Raw genomic sequence first — 17,361 nt, forward strand, 5'->3', positions numbered from 1 at the left:
AGCTCCCGCCTTCTGCTCTTGATTTGTCTCTTGCTTGCTCCGTCAAAATACCTCCACCTCTCGCTTATCCTCATTCTCTCCAGAGGGACATGACCTGCCCTGCAAGCCCTCGCTCCATATGTCACACGCGTTGTCAGAGACAGCCTTGACATGGAAGTCTGTTGCATTCAGTACTGCCCGGCTTTTCTTCCTTTCTACTTGTGATGCTGCTTCACCCTGCCATTACGACTGATGAGAAACCAGAAGACAAAAACCACCCCACGCCCACCCCCCAAACACACACACATACACACACATACACACACACACACAATGGTGCACTGATGGTGGCTATGCAATACTGTCTGTCTCCATAGGATCAGTGGAGATGGAGTACGTTGGGTAGAGCACATATGCAAGAGCAAGTGTCAAGAGGTGGCATTGGCCCTCCTCACTGACCTTTTTACATACACACACATGCACACACACTCACGCCGCTGAAAAAGTAGATAGTACACATCACATATCATGTTGCCAGGCAACCTAGGCCACTTCAAATGCTGCATTCTTATAGCCAGCTACACTTGAGCTATACTTTAGCTACAGAGAAACTGTGAGAGCTTTAAGCATTCTTGTATTAGACTTTTATTTATTTATTAGTAGTGAAGAATTCCTCATAAAAACAGACGACTACCCTCGAAGGAAGCAGTAAAGGAAGTGATTAAGGCTTTGTTGTATGCTCCTAATAACCGACGGATAAACTCAAGCGATGCAAAATAAACCGTCACCACCAGGATTTAATCCAGCAGTTACAGTAAGAAAAGGGTCTGTTTCCGAAGGCCTCCCTGGTGGTCAGAAATATTTCTGTGCTTCACTGCTTCAAGCTGGTAATGTTTTTCAGCTTGTTAAAACATCGTCAAGTGCATCACATGATATTAGTGTGAGAGAGAGAAAGAGAGACAGAGAAGAAAAAAAAACACTCTTAAGAGCTTTCCTTAAGGTGCCTGGGAAATAACACTAGGGTCCATACCAAGCTCTTCTTTTGCTCAGCTCCAATCGTGACATAAAGGTGATGTAATTAAGTTTTTCCTTTTGTGCTTGCATGTAATGAGACGCATCCATGTTCTTCGAAACTGCATCTCACCAAAGGAAGGATGTAGCAGTGCTTTCAGCCCTCTTTCGCCCACATAAAGTGAGAACAAATAAATCAATGGGCCTGGTGAATTCACACTGCTCTGTTTTGCAAACTGCACAGCGGAGTCTGGTCGACTGTCTCTGCTGTCTCATGTCCTCCCCGTTATTCTCTTTTCCTCGTATCCTATTTTTCTCATTCTTTCATTTTTTTTTTGCCATTCCTTGATTTGTAGCTGTCAACACGCTGGAAGCGTGAGGAGAGAGGGGCGTGAAGTGGAGAGGGCAGCACATTGATTTAATGCCATCCATCAGCACTGTCACCACAGCAGTGATGTTTCCTCTACACAGCCCTGAGATTTTAACAAGCTCAATGGGAAAAGCAACACTTTCAGATTTCATTTTTAAAGACTACACCCAGGATCATCAAATGATGAGTTTTATCAGCCCCCATAACTCAACACCTTTTTCCAGTTATATTAAAGTTATGTAGACTTTTTAAAAAAAAAGGGATAAAGTAATATATAAATTCATATAGGCACTACAGCCTTGATCTTTTGAACAGGAGACGTGTGTGTTTGTGTGCATCAGGACCACAGCATGAAGAACATACTCCTGCGGAAGGCCAAAAACACTGTTGTTAGCTATTAGACTGAAAATTGTTTGGCCAAGATTCAGAAAAACGGCAAGGAATGAAAATGTGAGTAAGGAAGTATTGGTGCTGAAAAGGGGAGGCACTTCTACAGGTTGGCATTTCAGATTTAAACAAGATGACCATGCCGGTCCTAAGTTTAGTGTAAAACATATTTAACAGCAGTGGCTTTTTAAATAAATTGTAGCTTTACAGGGAATTACTTTTTAATCTTACCTGAGTAAACAAAAATGTACTTTTACTGTGTTATATTCAGCTCTGCTTTTCCACTACATCTTCTGTTGTGTCAAATGCTATGAACTATGTTGCGCACTATGCACTATGAACTATGAGTGTACAAAGAATATACAAAGCAATTATGTTATGCCTGAGGTACAGTGAAAGAAACTCTGGCTTGATATTGTTACTGGGCATATTGAGCAGCACAACAGAACAGGGTTCACCCTGTCATCGGGAGTTTGAATCCTGGCGGTGCCGTAGCCACGAAGGAAACCAAGAGGGCAAAACCGGCTGTCCTGTCAATCAGAGCAACGCTGGTCTCCGTGAGGTCACGTATGTGGAAGAGGGTGTATAGCACTTCTCCTCGGCAATGAAGCCCGAGCTCCATGTGTCTCAGAGGAAGCATGTTAGCCCTCGCCCTCCCTGTCAGGTAGCTGCTGTGTGACAGAGAATAGCTAGCTTGCAGGTGAGAACTGGCAAATGTATCATCGTCGCACTGCATGTTAGCATCTGTTTTAAATACATTGTTATGTCAGCTGTTGAGGTTTTTATTGGGTGGGGGGTTGGGTTGTTTGAGCAAAATATTATTTGCTCCTCCATGTCAAATCTAATTGATAACTCCTGGACTACAGCATGCATCGACGCTCTGTTAACTGCTGTGATCTGGTGGAGAGGAAACAGGCAAGGGTGGGAAGTCAACAAAGAGTTTAAACTAATAACCAACATCTTACTGCAGCCACCCACCTCTAATGACTTTGATGTAAACAAAATTAGCCGCTCGTTTGAAAACAAGCCGCAGCCCAAAAAAAAGGCGGGGAAGGGCAAGGGATTAAAAAACCCAATACACATGGGTAAATGTTACCCTCAGGAAAAGAGCGTTCCATACTGCGGATGAATGACTCGCGTATGCAGAGCGAAAAACATCAAGAGTCACAATGCTGCAGCACTTCCACTCCCCCGAAACAAAGCTGACTCTGTATTCCACACTGAAAGCTAAAACACTCTCTTCTCCCTCCATCGCTCCTCTTCCTGCATCGCTCCTCTCCCTTTATCCTCCTCTCTCTCCCTGTCCACAGAGCAGCGCATGGAAATCTGGGACTGGTCTTCTTGAAATTTTACGGAAATGTTTGTATAAATGCTGGCATTTGGAATTTAGTATTAATGGCTTCCGATCTGTCAGCTGAAGTAGAAGCATCTGGTGCGAGGGGAAAAAACAGAGGAAGAGCTCCGGAGGAAAAAGCCTCTAGAAAGACCACCAACATGTCGTGAGACGTCAACAATGTAACAATGTGAGATGTTTTTGATAAGGCAAAGATGTTAATCCTGTGGTTTTTTTTCCCCCGTCTTACCCAACAAAACATAATAAATCTTACCTGAACTACATTTGACAGGCAAATCAGCAGGAAAGGAATTTCAGGATAGACTTATTTACAAGTATCTACTTGTACAAGTCACTGTGAGCAAAGCAAATAGCAACGGTAAACAGAAGAGACAGCAGAAAATTCTGCCACTGTCAAAACCATGAGCCAGTGGCTGGTGATTTGTCCAAATGTGATGAACAGTTTCTTCAGCTTGGCTCACTGGACTGTGTTTTCATTTTAAATGCTTAACCGCAGAACCTTCACGTCCACCTTGCAGCGTAAAAACACGGCTGCAGATGGTGCACACAATCTTCATTTTTAATGAAGTAATACCATGTCTGAGCTTTATTTATTTTGGCTTAATGCACAATTGCAGCTAAGACAGAGGAGTTAAAGTCTATATGAACATATCACGCAATGCCGATCCAACCGGTACCACAGCTTATTAAATCAGGGTTTAATAAAAAGAAATATACTGGAGGCAAAAGACATCAGATCAATATTCTTGATGTTTTGAATGGTTAACACTGCAGATTAACACTCTTCGAAAGAGAAAGAAAGCTAAGAGCTTAATGTGTGCGTGTGGCTCATAGTATAACATCTTAGTGGCCTGAAGTGACCTGGCAAAATATGACTACATGAGACAAGTGTTACAGGTTGTACATCAGTCACTGATATTGATGATTTAGAATTTCATATCATAATGAATTTAAAGGAAAAGGAACATGAGTACAGCTGCTTGATTGGATTAAAAGTCAGCACAGGCAAATACAACTTTTGTAAGCTACATCCATAAATATGACACAGCTAAACACTCACAGATATCCAAGTTAAACTTTTTAGGAGGGAATAAATTACAAACTACAACAGAACGTACCAAACAAAATAATTACTTGTCACCCAGAAGCACCAAAAACTCAACCCAAGTTCTCTAATATGTCAAGTTCCTCTAGCGCTAAAATCCTAAATTAAAATGGGATTAAAATGAACATAATTTCATGACTGTCACAATTTTTTTTTCCATTGTTACACATGTCCTTTAATAGCCCCAGGATTACAGGACACGAGCTTTGAAACCACATTGATGTTCACACTTATCTTCCTCCTTATTCTCTTTCTTTTCCACTGCACTCTTCATGTTCTTAGACTATTTTGTAAGCTTTTGTACCTTTTTAATAGAATTTTTTAATATAATAAATAATTAAAACAAAATAATATAAAATAATATATATATATATATATATATATATATATATATATATATATATATATACACACACACACATACTGTATATTATAAATAATAAGGTTACCATGGTGTGACATTACATAAACGAAAAATACTATAAAAATAATACTAATTACATTAATCATGATTTTGTCTAAAATATTTATCACTTAATGCATTTTAAATCATGTCATTTTATCTACACAAATCATTTTGTGTATGCAGTAAACACTTGTGCTTTGAATATACATAAATTCTTGAATTTTTCCATTTCAGACATCTACTTAACTGTTTAAAGGTAGACATTCACGCTGAAAAATGTAACATTCTGTAAGTACATTTAATCAGAGTACATTTGATTAATTTCTATTTTTGTTTTATATTCATTTTTCCAAAAATGATGTATTTCTAACTAAACATTCTGTTTACACCAGCTGAATAAAAACAGTTCCCCAGCTGACATTCGCTCTTAGTAGCTGTGTTGGGTTAATTCAAATGTTAATTTGTTAATTATAATATTTCAGGAAATGTACTTTTTTGTTATTAATAATGGTTTGAACACAATATGTCTATTTATTCTTTTTGAAGAATATTAACAGAAACAATAATTTTCTACAAACAATTTTCATCTTTTTCTGTGTAGACTTTAACAAAATGTTATTGTTTCAAGAATCTCAGCCTTTTATTTATTTATTTTTTGGTCCAATATGAAGATGACGACATCGCATGTATGTCAAAAATGATCAAAAATGCCCTCAAAAAATTGATCAAAAATATCCTCAAAATCATTTGCACTCTATAAATACACTACACTATAAATATACTTTATTGATGTATGTTTATTAAATATATATTAAATATTATATATATTATTAGATATAATATAATTAAATATACAGTCAGATCATTGCGAAATTTTGAGCTGCTGATTACAGAATTCCAGAGCTGAAGACAGTCATAGAGACACACTTTATTTAATACTTACACACAGGCCCTTATGTACATAATGAGCCGAGGAGTTCATGCCTGTTGTGTCTATTGGACACGCACACACGTGCACACACACACACACACACACACACACACACACACACACGCACGCTTAATGGTATTTAGTAATTGATGATGAAGGAGGGATTTCAAAGGCTTTGCTGTGTGTTTACCAGCATGAGCGTGCACTCACTCTCTCTCCTCCGACACAAGTGGCAGAAGAGATGAAAAGCTGGCTAATGTGCCTCTGCCCCCGCTTTCCCGACAGCGACAGCTCACTCCAGCCTCCACTGCCTCCAAGGGGATACAAACGCCAGCCACACAAGAGGGGCAGCTGGACGCTCTAAACAAGCTTAGCTGGACACCAGAGAGCAGGGGAGCCTTCCGACTGGACTTGTGTGAACTGTTTCTAAAAGAACTATGAACTGTGAACTGTGTAAACGCTATTCGAAAATGTCAAAAATTGCCAGCATGGCGAACGACCAGTGAAATCTAGCATGAACAATGCTAGCTGGTCAACACGTCATTCATCATTAGTAATGTAAGCGTTTCTGAGTGAAGTATTGCTTTGTTTCTGGGTGCCGTTTGAACTCCTAACCTTCAGCAGCCATTTCTAATCACACTAGAGGGAATTGTGCCATATAAGCAGGCGGCAAACAGACCACACACAAGGTGACGGGAAACAAAGAAGCTCTTAGCTACATTTGGCCTGACTTCTTATTCACCACAGGCAATGGACACAGGCATGATGCTTGATGATCTGCCACAGTAAATGACCAAGCAGACAGCAGTGGGTGTGAGTGTGTGTTTACACTAAGAGTACGGCACTTCTTTCTCATGCCTCTCTCTCTCTCTCTCTCTCTCTCTCTCTCTCAGATCGCAAGCTGTCTATCAAGGCCACATGTATACACGCACTACAGCCTGTTAGCTACAAAAAGAATGTGACCACAGTGTGATTTAACATCATATTGATGATTAGGGCTGCTTTTTGAATGTTAAAATACTACCTCAAATATGCTGCAAGGATAGCCGAAAGATGCAATTCACTTTACTGATTTAATAAAAGAAAACCAGCAATAAAAAAGGCTTATGTGAGACGTCACGCCATTCTATCTAAACAAAAAGCTTAAAACTTAAACTATATGTTTTAGCACCTTGTTTACAGCAGATATTACGAGTAATACAAATCTATAAGTAAAAAAAATGATAGATGATTATTAAATTACATTTCTAATGATCAGCTAATTTTTTAATTCACAGATTTTTCCATCTCATTAGAAAATATTGGTTACTTCCACTCACATGTGGCTAAGCTGCATGATGATGGCTGTTGTGTGGTATAAATGCTAAACGATGAATGACAGGATATGGGAATAAATCATAATCATAAAGAGGCTCATACTTGTATCAGAGCAATGCGCTGAACTCTGTGGTCTCGATAAACAAAGCAGAGTTTCCTATAGTTCCTGATAGCAAGCTAGCATTTACTTCCATTCATTTTCAGCAACTCTGCAATGCTAGCTACTGGACCAGAGCAGTACAGGAAACATTTTACGAAATGCAGAAGAAACTGAATTTAGACAAAAGTGTTGAATGGACAGTGGACGCTGAGAGTGTGAAAAGAGATGGCACATCTCACCCTTGGCAAACCTCACCCAGGCCAGTGTGCCAACTGGTGATTCCTACGAGAGGCAGAAGGCAGCCAAGGAGCAGTTCACTTGCCGAGGGGGAGACACAGCAAGCGCCCACTGCCACCTGTGCCTGTTCGACCAGGTGCTGACAACCACACACACTCAGGAACTGGGGGGAACAGAACGAATGCTGCTTTATGGAGAATAAAACCGAAAAGCACTGATCTTTCTTTTTTTTTTTTTTTTTTTTTTTTTTGCACTGCAAAAAATGACATCTTAGCAAGTGAAAATATCTTGAATACAGTAAAATTCATCTAGTATTTCCTATTATAAGATTACACTAAACCTGTTACAAGATTATTACACCTATTTTTAAACATATTTTACTAATTTCAAGCGTGAAATAATCTTGTTCTATTGGCAGATAATTTTGCTAATTTATTTCTAGAAAGAAGCAAAATTATCTGCCAATAGAATAAGAAAATTTAAAGCTGGAAATTAGTAGAAATGTCTAGAAATAATCTTAGAAATAATAATTTGGTTTATTGTAATCTTAGAATAGGAAATATTAGATAAATTTTATTATATTCAAGATATTTTCACTTGCTAGGATGCGATTTTTTTGCAGTGGAAACATTTCTGTTTTAGCCATCATCATGGTGTATGTAATCATGTTTGAAAAAGTCCTTTAGATCTGTGAGAAAGTCCACACACGCAAATATACAACCGGATCCTGCATGTGATAAAGCATCCGGTCTGCAGGACCCATCTGACGATAGTAAATAGTGAACTCAAACATCTATGCTCTCTGTTTTTTACAATCAATCCCAGAGTGTGTACAGCAGGATTTCAGTTAGATGTGTGTGTGTGTTTTTTTTAACGATGCTCTTCCATCCACTCAGAATGGACAAACTAGCAGAGACTGAAACTTGTCAACATTTTTGTCTTTTAGAAACAGACACCTAAATGTTTGCTTATAAACACGTACATACACCCACACCCTTTTAATCATATACAGTACACAGGCATATGCCTTCTCTACCACAAGACGGAAAAAATACACACAAACACCAACTTGTTTTTTTGCTCTACATCACACAGATGCGCACGCTCAAACCTTCACACATGGCTTCTCTTCAGATTTCTTTTTCTTTTGTAGAACGTGCCACCAAGTAGCGTGTAATTGTAGCCGAAAGGAAACAATAAGACTTTCCTGCTCACTTCATTCCGAGAAGAAACAAAGAGGGGAAAGAAAAAAAAAAAAACCATTGCTTCAGCATGCAATAGGATCACCATTACCGCTTTAGAGTCACTTCCTCTGCTGAACCCTAGAGGACTTCAAAGCGGGAACTAGTGGGTTTATGTGGCTTTTTTGGAAAACAACAATCCAATAGGATCTAGGGCAAGCCTCAGCAAACTACACCTTATTTAGGTCCGATGCACAAATCCTTTTTCATTCATCATGACTGGCATGGAAATTATAGTTCCACAGGAAAACTAAGAATGTGAATATTTACAATGGAACAAAGCACAGAACCTGTTTACTAAAACTAAACAAATATTAATATATTATTAAGTTATAGATCTCCATTCACAGGTGCTATACGTGCAGTGCAACATCTGTGCATGGTATGGAACAGTATGCTTCACATGGTCATGTTTTTTTTTTTTTCCCTGGGGGAGAAGCCTTTTTCTAGATTCAGAGTGCAGTTAATAACACCTTCATTATTTAAGCTGGAAACAACACAGCAGCTGCATTCTACACTACAAGGGGAAGGAGGACTACGAGAAGTAGCATGTAATCAAATTGGTAATGCTATATACCACACACATTCTCTCTCTCTCTCTCTCTCTCTCTCTCTCTGTCTCTCTCTGTCTCTCTCTCACACACACACAAGAAAAGCAAATAGAAATAGACTGACTCTGAGCCCGGAACACTCAAGAGCCGGGAAGTAGTATTTCCCCAGATTTTTATGGATGTGTGTAAAAAGTGGCAAATGAATCACCGCTTCAGTGCAACATTGGCACTCTAGACAGCATGCTGCTCTGCACCCTACACTGCCCCACACACACACACACACACACACACACCTCTGAGGACATGTTGTGAGTGTAGTTGTACTAAAGGCTGAAATATAAAGAGCAAGAATGAGGAAAAGAAATGAGTAGGAGGTCTGTGTCAAAGTGATTTGTCATTTGTACTGACAACTAGCTAAAAGACTTATATTCACCCTAACACATATGTCAGAGGTGTAATAACCACACCGGGGCCGTTTTATCACATTTAAATGAACCCCTACATCACTGTGCTCGCTGTACAAGCAGCCCTGCACTGCCCTCTGACTGATAACATCCACAGCTCACACAAGCCAACGGAATCCAATAAAGCCAATCAAGCAGAAAACGCCTTTGTGCCCGAGCCAATCTGCAGCCCCATTTACACCTCGCATGAACATGTGTTTTCACTGATTCCATCACGGCTGCCGTTAGGGAGTAAGTACTCTTCTACAGAATACAACATCATTACATTATTCCAATAAAACATGGCAAAGAACCCCATAAAAATGGATGGCTCTTCTATCAAAACTGCTGCAAACACACCTTGCATACAGAGAAAACATGAGCGTAGGCTGGACAGTAATATCCGGGAAGACTTTTTCCGTCTATTTATGCGGACAACTGAGTGACATCCCATGCTCTCTTTGCAGTTTTTTTGTTTTTTGATTTATGCTTTTGGTTAAGAGCCAATTTCTGACTAATGGCTGTCATCTGTGAAGAGTCAAAAGAATTTACTCAAGACTTGCAGACAGACAAATAGACAGATAGAAAATGAATAATGAAAATGACAAAATTTTGACCAAAATTCTGCCAGTAATGTACTTTGACTTCCCTACTTTAAGAAAACAAATATATTTTACCAAACAACATGGAAATATTTGCATTTAGGCTACTCGCTATCTGCGCCTTGGCTATCTTCCTGCAAATATCACACTGGGTAAAGAGCTAGTATAATAAATGCAGTCGGTCTGCCTAAAGATGCCTAAAACCTCGTTAGCTAAGTGTGCTTTTCTCTGCTGATCAAGTTCTTGCATAATTTCGCACCATAGCGAAATGAACACAATTCATAATTCATTCAGTTTGTAATCAGTGCTTGCTCCTGCACCATCACATCATCATCATCATCATCATCAAAACAGAGAAAAGCACTTACACACTCTGTACAGACAACAGCGCACATTTTAAAATGTTTAAATGATCCAATAAAAAAGACATTAATAACAAGCTAAAAGAACAGGACCGACTTAATCAATCAGCAATTAGTTCCCCAACAATGATGACTGATATCTTAGGTTATTGCTAAGCATTCAGTCATATAGGTAGTTAAGCTAAAATAGTGTTAATGGCCAATTGAAAGACTCTTAACAGGTTATGTTCAAAAGAGGTATGAAGGTGTTAGTGTTAGTTTTACTTGCTTAAAGGCATTACTGTATCATGTGTCTTTTCCAGAAGATATCAGAAGATATTATGATTTTATTTTCATGCAAAAACCAACAAGTAATAATACAAATGCACGGTCTGCGAGCGGGACAAAAACAAACCTACTGAAAACCTTTTATTCACAGTTCTACATTGTTGGCACCCATGAAAGAAGCAGAGCTCCCCCACCTCCTAAATCCCAGATTAAGCCGTGAGCAAGACCCTTCCCTTTTTTCACTGTAGCCCCTTTACACAAGCCCTTTTACACTCAAATTTACCCACGATTAATCTTAATGAGTCTGAAGCTGAAATCCATGGAAAACTGACAACAATTGACCGGGATGAGATCTAGTACAACTTCCAGCATATTATCTGGAAGCCCATGTGAGAAGAGAAATCACTACCTGCTCACAGCTTTAATCCCAGCACAATGAATGGACTATAGCAGGAAAAGTCAACAGAGAAAACCAGAAATCGAACCGATTCAGAAATGAAGGAGCTGTTGGTTGACCGTCGTTTATGACACAATCACCAGCAGATTCTAACAAGGCATCATTATAAAGAAGACACAGGTGAAAGGAAAGATAAAGCCTCCAAATCCATTGTAAGTAGGATTTGTCACATCGTGTGAAAGAGGAACATCAAAGGAATGGGTACATCCTGGTAAAATACCATATCAAGGTTCGATGATGCAACGTCCAAACTGGTAGGGTTATGCTGATAATGAGTATGAATTGCCATCTGAGGACTCAGGGCTGTCTGAGTGCATGCTTTACAGTTCTGAAAAAGTCAAATCCAAGTGTCCTGGATAGTGCAGGATTAACACAACAAGACAAGCTTCTTTCTTCCACTTACGATTGATACCTGCTGTGAAGAGCTTCAAAACGTTGCTGCTTGGGCAAACTATCAAGCAGACTTTTAGAAAAGAAAGGAAGCGTGTCCATCTGCTTTTTACTTTTCTCATCTCTTTCTGTTTTCTCTCTCTGCTCTGGTGCTTTGTTCTGGTTCGAGAATAGACGTATTGAGTCACGGCAAAAGTTAACGTACCCAGAGGATAGAACTGTATTCTGCCACCTCGGCTGCAAGGGAAGTCGGCCTGTCATCTGTTCTCAGTGGTTTTCTTTACGCAGATCTCCCAAAAACTCAGAGCAAACATAAAGCCACCCACACATGTCTGGTAAGATTATGCTGCTTAAGAAAAACACACTATCCCGAATGATGGCATAAAAAAAACATGCAGCCCCTCCCCCTACACACACACACACACATACACCCACCCACACAAAGGAACAAAAACATGTTCCCAGCATCCTCTTGTCAAAGGACTCGACAGTGTCTGTGCGTGCCTGTGCCTACACATACAGACACACTCTCTCTATCGACACTGCTGTGCAGTTCTCTCTCATTCATGCTCTCACTACAGCAGTGACTATAGTTGTAGAAGCTCTTGCATAATGAAACTCCTACACACATACATTATTTGTAAGATACATACCACTGTACACCAGTTTCCCCAATCACTATAAATACAAAGGCACACCAGATCACCCTTCTCAAATATTTAATGTCGTAGGCCTACTCCAGAAGCGAAGTTTATTCAAAGGGCATAGTGGCCTATCCCTCCTTTTCCTCGGTTCTCTTTCATAAGAGCTGCTATCAGTTTGTCAGCTCCGTCTTTTGGCACAGAAGCTCGGGGCAGATTACAGAAGAAAACAACAGACAGGCAGTCAGACAGACAGGCCAAGTTTTTCCCCAGTGGAGAAATTTGACCTTGCAGTCCTCATGAGCAGTCACCATGACACAACCTTGACCCAGCCAATGAGAAAATGCATTGCACAAACTCATAACAAGATGCAGACACTGGTCACTAGCTGGTCACTCAGTTCTGAAGAAACTTAAGCCAAAATAATGCAAGTCTACACACAACACTTGGACACAGATAGTTGCTTTTGTTACAACGCTGACAGAAGAAACAGACAGGAAGATTCTACAGTAGAGCAGCTGTGGGCGAGGCGAACAGCTTCGTCAGTATTCAGGACTTTTCGGTATTTTTCCAAATCGTTGCAGACTGTGTATTGTGTCCCGTTGCTGAGGAATGTGAAAAATGTCAACTATGCAAGCCAGAGCCAAACTGTCGGTGTTTGGTGGGGAAAATCGCCTTTGGAGTAATCCTGAGGAGTGTTGGACAGTGTGTGCGGAGTTGTGCGAGGCCATGAGGCTCTCTGTGAGACCTTGGAGCTCATCATCAAACTGCCCGACCTTCCCCTCCTTTCCTTGCCCCCTCTTTCCCTCTCTCCCAGTCGGGGGTGGCTTAACGACATGCTTGTCTGGAACACAGGGACCAAATGAAACCAGTCCACAGAGCAGATGCAGTCATGAGACACCACAGATACGTGTACACATATACATAAACACACACACACACACACACACACACAGACAGACACAGACACAGCACAGCACAGCACAAGGCCAAGGCCAAGCAATCATCCAGTTGGCTTGCTGGAGAGACAATGTGATGTGGGTGCTGAGGAAAGCTAATGGCTGGAGCTCTTAAAGAGCAACTCCAGCAAATTTTATGAGAAACGTAACAAAAAGGATCTAAAAGTGTATGACCTCTTATTTTGATCATTTCTGACTTTAAACAAAGGTTTCCTTACTAGCATATTTACAAACAAGGCGAGGGTTGGTCTTAGACGTGAGTCTGACTGTGACGTCAACCTGTATTGGGAACGGGGCTTTTTGTCATTCTCACGCTGTGTTTGTGCTGGAAATCACCAAAAATCACAAATGTATACTTTTACTATAGAGACCAGGTAGTAGCGGGAGGTTTACTGTATATCTATAAACAAAAAAACAGAGAAAACAAAGAGGATTTTTCCTACAGAAAAATACAAAGGAAAAACAAATAAAGAGATTTATTTGCTTTAGTACATAACGCCTTGCAAACCTGCTGCACATGCGGGTGTGGTTTCCGAAACCCTTATGGCTGATTTGTTTTGTTTTTGCTTTGCTTTCATGGATTTCTATAGGTTTATTTTGTTTTCCTGAGTGCAAAGCATGGAATGAGGAAGTATGCTTCGGTATTGAGTGCCAAGTTAAACTCCTTCAAAGACATTTAACATTAAACAAAGTCCAGTGGCAAACAATGAAAATTAAAAAATGGAGACATAGTCTTTATTGTGCAGGTCATGTTTTTCAATTTACACTACCTGTGACTCATTCACTGGCACCTGAAGCTATATTATAAGCATGCAATGCATATGAGCAAATAAAGTTTCCAAAGCCACTTTCCACACATCAGGTTTAAAATGTGCATTTATAAAAGTGATGCTGGTTTAGTGAACTTGTAACATTTAACTTAACTGCTAAACTGACACACATTTATACACGTGAAGAGCAAAAACAAAAACGTAAGAGAGACAACACAGCCAAAGACTTGCCAAAGAACAGCCAAAGACTTGCTGCTATTATGTCTTGTTGATGGTACAAATACGTTTCTGGGAATTAAAGACCTGTTGAGTATTTATTTGAGATGTGAAAAGGACTAAAACACATATCTTTGTATCGCTTCAATAACATGGAGCGCCTTTCTGTAGGTGAACCCCTCACCAGTGATTACATCAAGGTTTTGCAATGGTGTTTAAACATGGCGGTGTGACACCAGAAAAAAGGGCGCTGGAGTTACTCTTTAACAGTGTCCGATAACTACAGCGGTTGGGGTAGGGGGTAAAAGAGTCAGGAGGAAACAGTAAAACAGAAGACAGAATGAGCAGGAATTAAGTGACGGCAGGAAGGATGGAGCAAGTGACAAAGGGCGGAGATGCAGGTCTGCTCACGCTCTCACAAACACTGCGCTGTGCATCTAAGCTTGGCATTTCTGTGACATTTTCCACTCAGTGCTCTTCCTCATATCGACCTACATGCAAACAATTCCACACAAACACACATTTCTACACACAACTATCCCAATCATTGAGATGATCAGGAGTTCAGTTAAAGACTTGTCTTGGAGATGATCATAGTCTGTATTAAAGGAAAAAAAACCAAGGTGATATAATGGGTTCTGTAACGTCGAGACCCTCATAAAAGACTATTCCTCCTGTCCTAATGACTGGGTTCAGAGAGGAGACATTACTTTAATTGCAGTTTTGTATAACAACAAACAAACGGAGACCAAGCAGCCCAGGGACAATGAGTACCGCTCAATCAAAGTCTCAAATGAAGAGGTGTTTGACTTACACACACACAAACACACACACACCACACACACAGACCCTCATGCAATAAGGAAACAGGAGCAAGCACATGCTAGAACAAGCACAGGAATGTGATCCAGTGCTTTAAATGTTCAAACAAAACACAATAGATCTAGAGTAGACATCCCACATCCCATTTCACTCATGAACACACGCATGCAAAGAAAAACACAGCGAGATGAGTGAGTGGTAGAGGACAGCATCTCTCTGTGGCATAATTAGAGAGCATAACTCTCGGATAGAAGCCATCTCCAGGCTGACTACAAAACCACTGTGTGCCCTTGAAGAAACATCTGGGCTCAAGAAAAACAAGGCAATTATGTGGACGAGGTGGGAGGAGGGAAAAGAGAGAAGTGGAAGGATCTGCCCTTTAAAGAGCACTACAGAGGTTGGACCGAGAGCCACTGAGGGGCGGCACAGCCCACAACAAGGCAGCACAGACACCTTCGACAGGCACCACCCTCCTCCTCCCACTTCGGTCAGGATTCCTATCTGCACGCCACTGCGCCTGATCCCATTAGGCCTTATCTTCCTCTTTGAAACCTCAAGGTTGTCCTTTCATGTTCTTGTTTGAGTTCACCTCCATTTTACTTTAGTATAAGTACAGGGTAAATATGTCTGGGAAGTGCTGTTTAGCTCCCCTCCTTTACCCACTTCATCTCTTTTACCTGCGTTTTGTTTTCCTCAGCAGTGGTTGAGCCTGGAGCCTACACACTGAGCATAAAGCCTGTGGTGCCACTTCCCAAAGCAAATTTTGTGTCCTTTTTGATGCTTTGTAGGGAAACCAAGACAGAACAAAAACGCCCTCAGACAGGTGGGAGATGATGACTGGTTCCCGTAAATCAAGCACCAAACAGCCATGAATTACGCAGGACTTTCAGCATGTCCTTTCTGTTGTGCCTACCTGCCCTTTCCTTTGTTTTTGGTTGGTGCTGAGGGAGCCTTGGATATAGATGACTCACACAGCCCCTAAAGACTCACTATTCAGACACAACATTACCATACCAAACAGGTGTGCAGGGAAACAGGTGCTGACACGTCTAGCAGGGACTGCTGGTAACTGCCAGGATCAGCACACGGGGGGGTCACTGGAAAAAAAAAAAGGCTACCTCCATTATACCGTTCCTACCCCATGTCCTTCAGCACCAGTTCTCTGTACAACTCTCTGACCAGCTGTCCAACAATACACAGGCCTCTGCTTCCCACATACCTCATAATATGTATCTGCGGAAGGTTTGATTTCCTCTGTTTGTTTTCTTGCTTGTTTGAGGGGGGAAAAGAAGAGGAGGGGCAGAGTTCAGCTCATCTAGCCCACAAAACAACCTGAAAAGCACTCCTGATGGTCAAGGCTGGGAACAAGCTCCAGCCTTCTTCTCCACTGCACTTTTCCCAGCATTCTCATGCGCTTGAGAGAGGAAAAGAGGGCACACAATGCACAAGTTTCCCAGACATTCCAAGACAACCCTCAGCCAGATGTGAGGAGACATGCTGGCATCTATTAATGTGAACCAGCCATAAATAAAGGCATGTAGATTGAGGTGTGTTACACTGAAAAATACAGTGTACTGCTTTTAAGTGCTGGTAAGGAATTCAAATAGTAGTAAAGAACTTTGCTTTTTTTTTTTGCAAGACACTATGTAATTTAGAAAAGGCATAACTGTTGCATTGTTTGCCACAAACATTTTCTAACAGGGTGCCACCAAAGGTCACAGAGATCTCTGTGTTCTAGACAGAAAATAATTAGTCCATCATGCGTAGATGTTGTCACAGCTTTTATGACAGCTTGGTCATAAGTCTCTCAGTGGAACGTAGATAAGGCTAGCCAAATATTTACTTGATAACACTCAAACTGTCAGACAAACCTCCACCTCAGTGCTAGTAGTATTGTATTATTGTAACTGTCATGTAACTAATATTGTGGTAACAGCTTTTATTACAATATTAGCAATATGACAGTTACTCCAAAATTAGACAAGCTCCTCAGCAAGTCTATGAAAATGTGTAGTGATGTAGCAGTGGCTGCACAATAAGCAGACATGTACCAACAGCTATATAAAAAAAAGATCATCAGGAAGTTGCAAAGTTAATAAACAACCTGTATGAATGAAAAACAGTCTATACTGTGCACGGTGAAAGACACTCCAATACACACATGCCCCACGTCCTGGGCCATAAAAATGACTACCTACTGAGTTATGTGCCATGTGACAGATGAGCAGGGTCTAAGATAACTTAGATTAGCACAGCGTTTCATATTACCGGTAAGCTATTCATTACTGACAGCTGATAGATTAAGAAGCGTTTTAATGCATATTTCCCAGCAGAGCTCAGCAATCCTGACCATCATCAACCAGATCAACAAAACAACAGACAACTACAAAGCAATAAACTCTATCATCATGTTTCTGTTATGAACGCAAATCCCACCAATCTT

At 40.5% G+C, this 17,361-nt stretch overlaps 1 protein-coding gene across 2 annotated transcripts in view; it reads right to left on the reverse strand.

The window, feature by feature from the left end:
* The window catches only part of igf1ra (insulin-like growth factor 1a receptor), a 95,907-nt gene that overhangs the window by 61,768 nt on the left and 16,778 nt on the right, over positions 1 to 17,361 (reverse strand). The gene's annotated exons all lie outside the window — the stretch shown is intronic.

The sequence above is a fragment of the Pangasianodon hypophthalmus genome, chromosome 6, assembly GCF_027358585.1.
Source record: "Pangasianodon hypophthalmus isolate fPanHyp1 chromosome 6, fPanHyp1.pri, whole genome shotgun sequence".
Classification (NCBI taxonomy): domain Eukaryota; kingdom Metazoa; phylum Chordata; class Actinopteri; order Siluriformes; family Pangasiidae; genus Pangasianodon; species Pangasianodon hypophthalmus.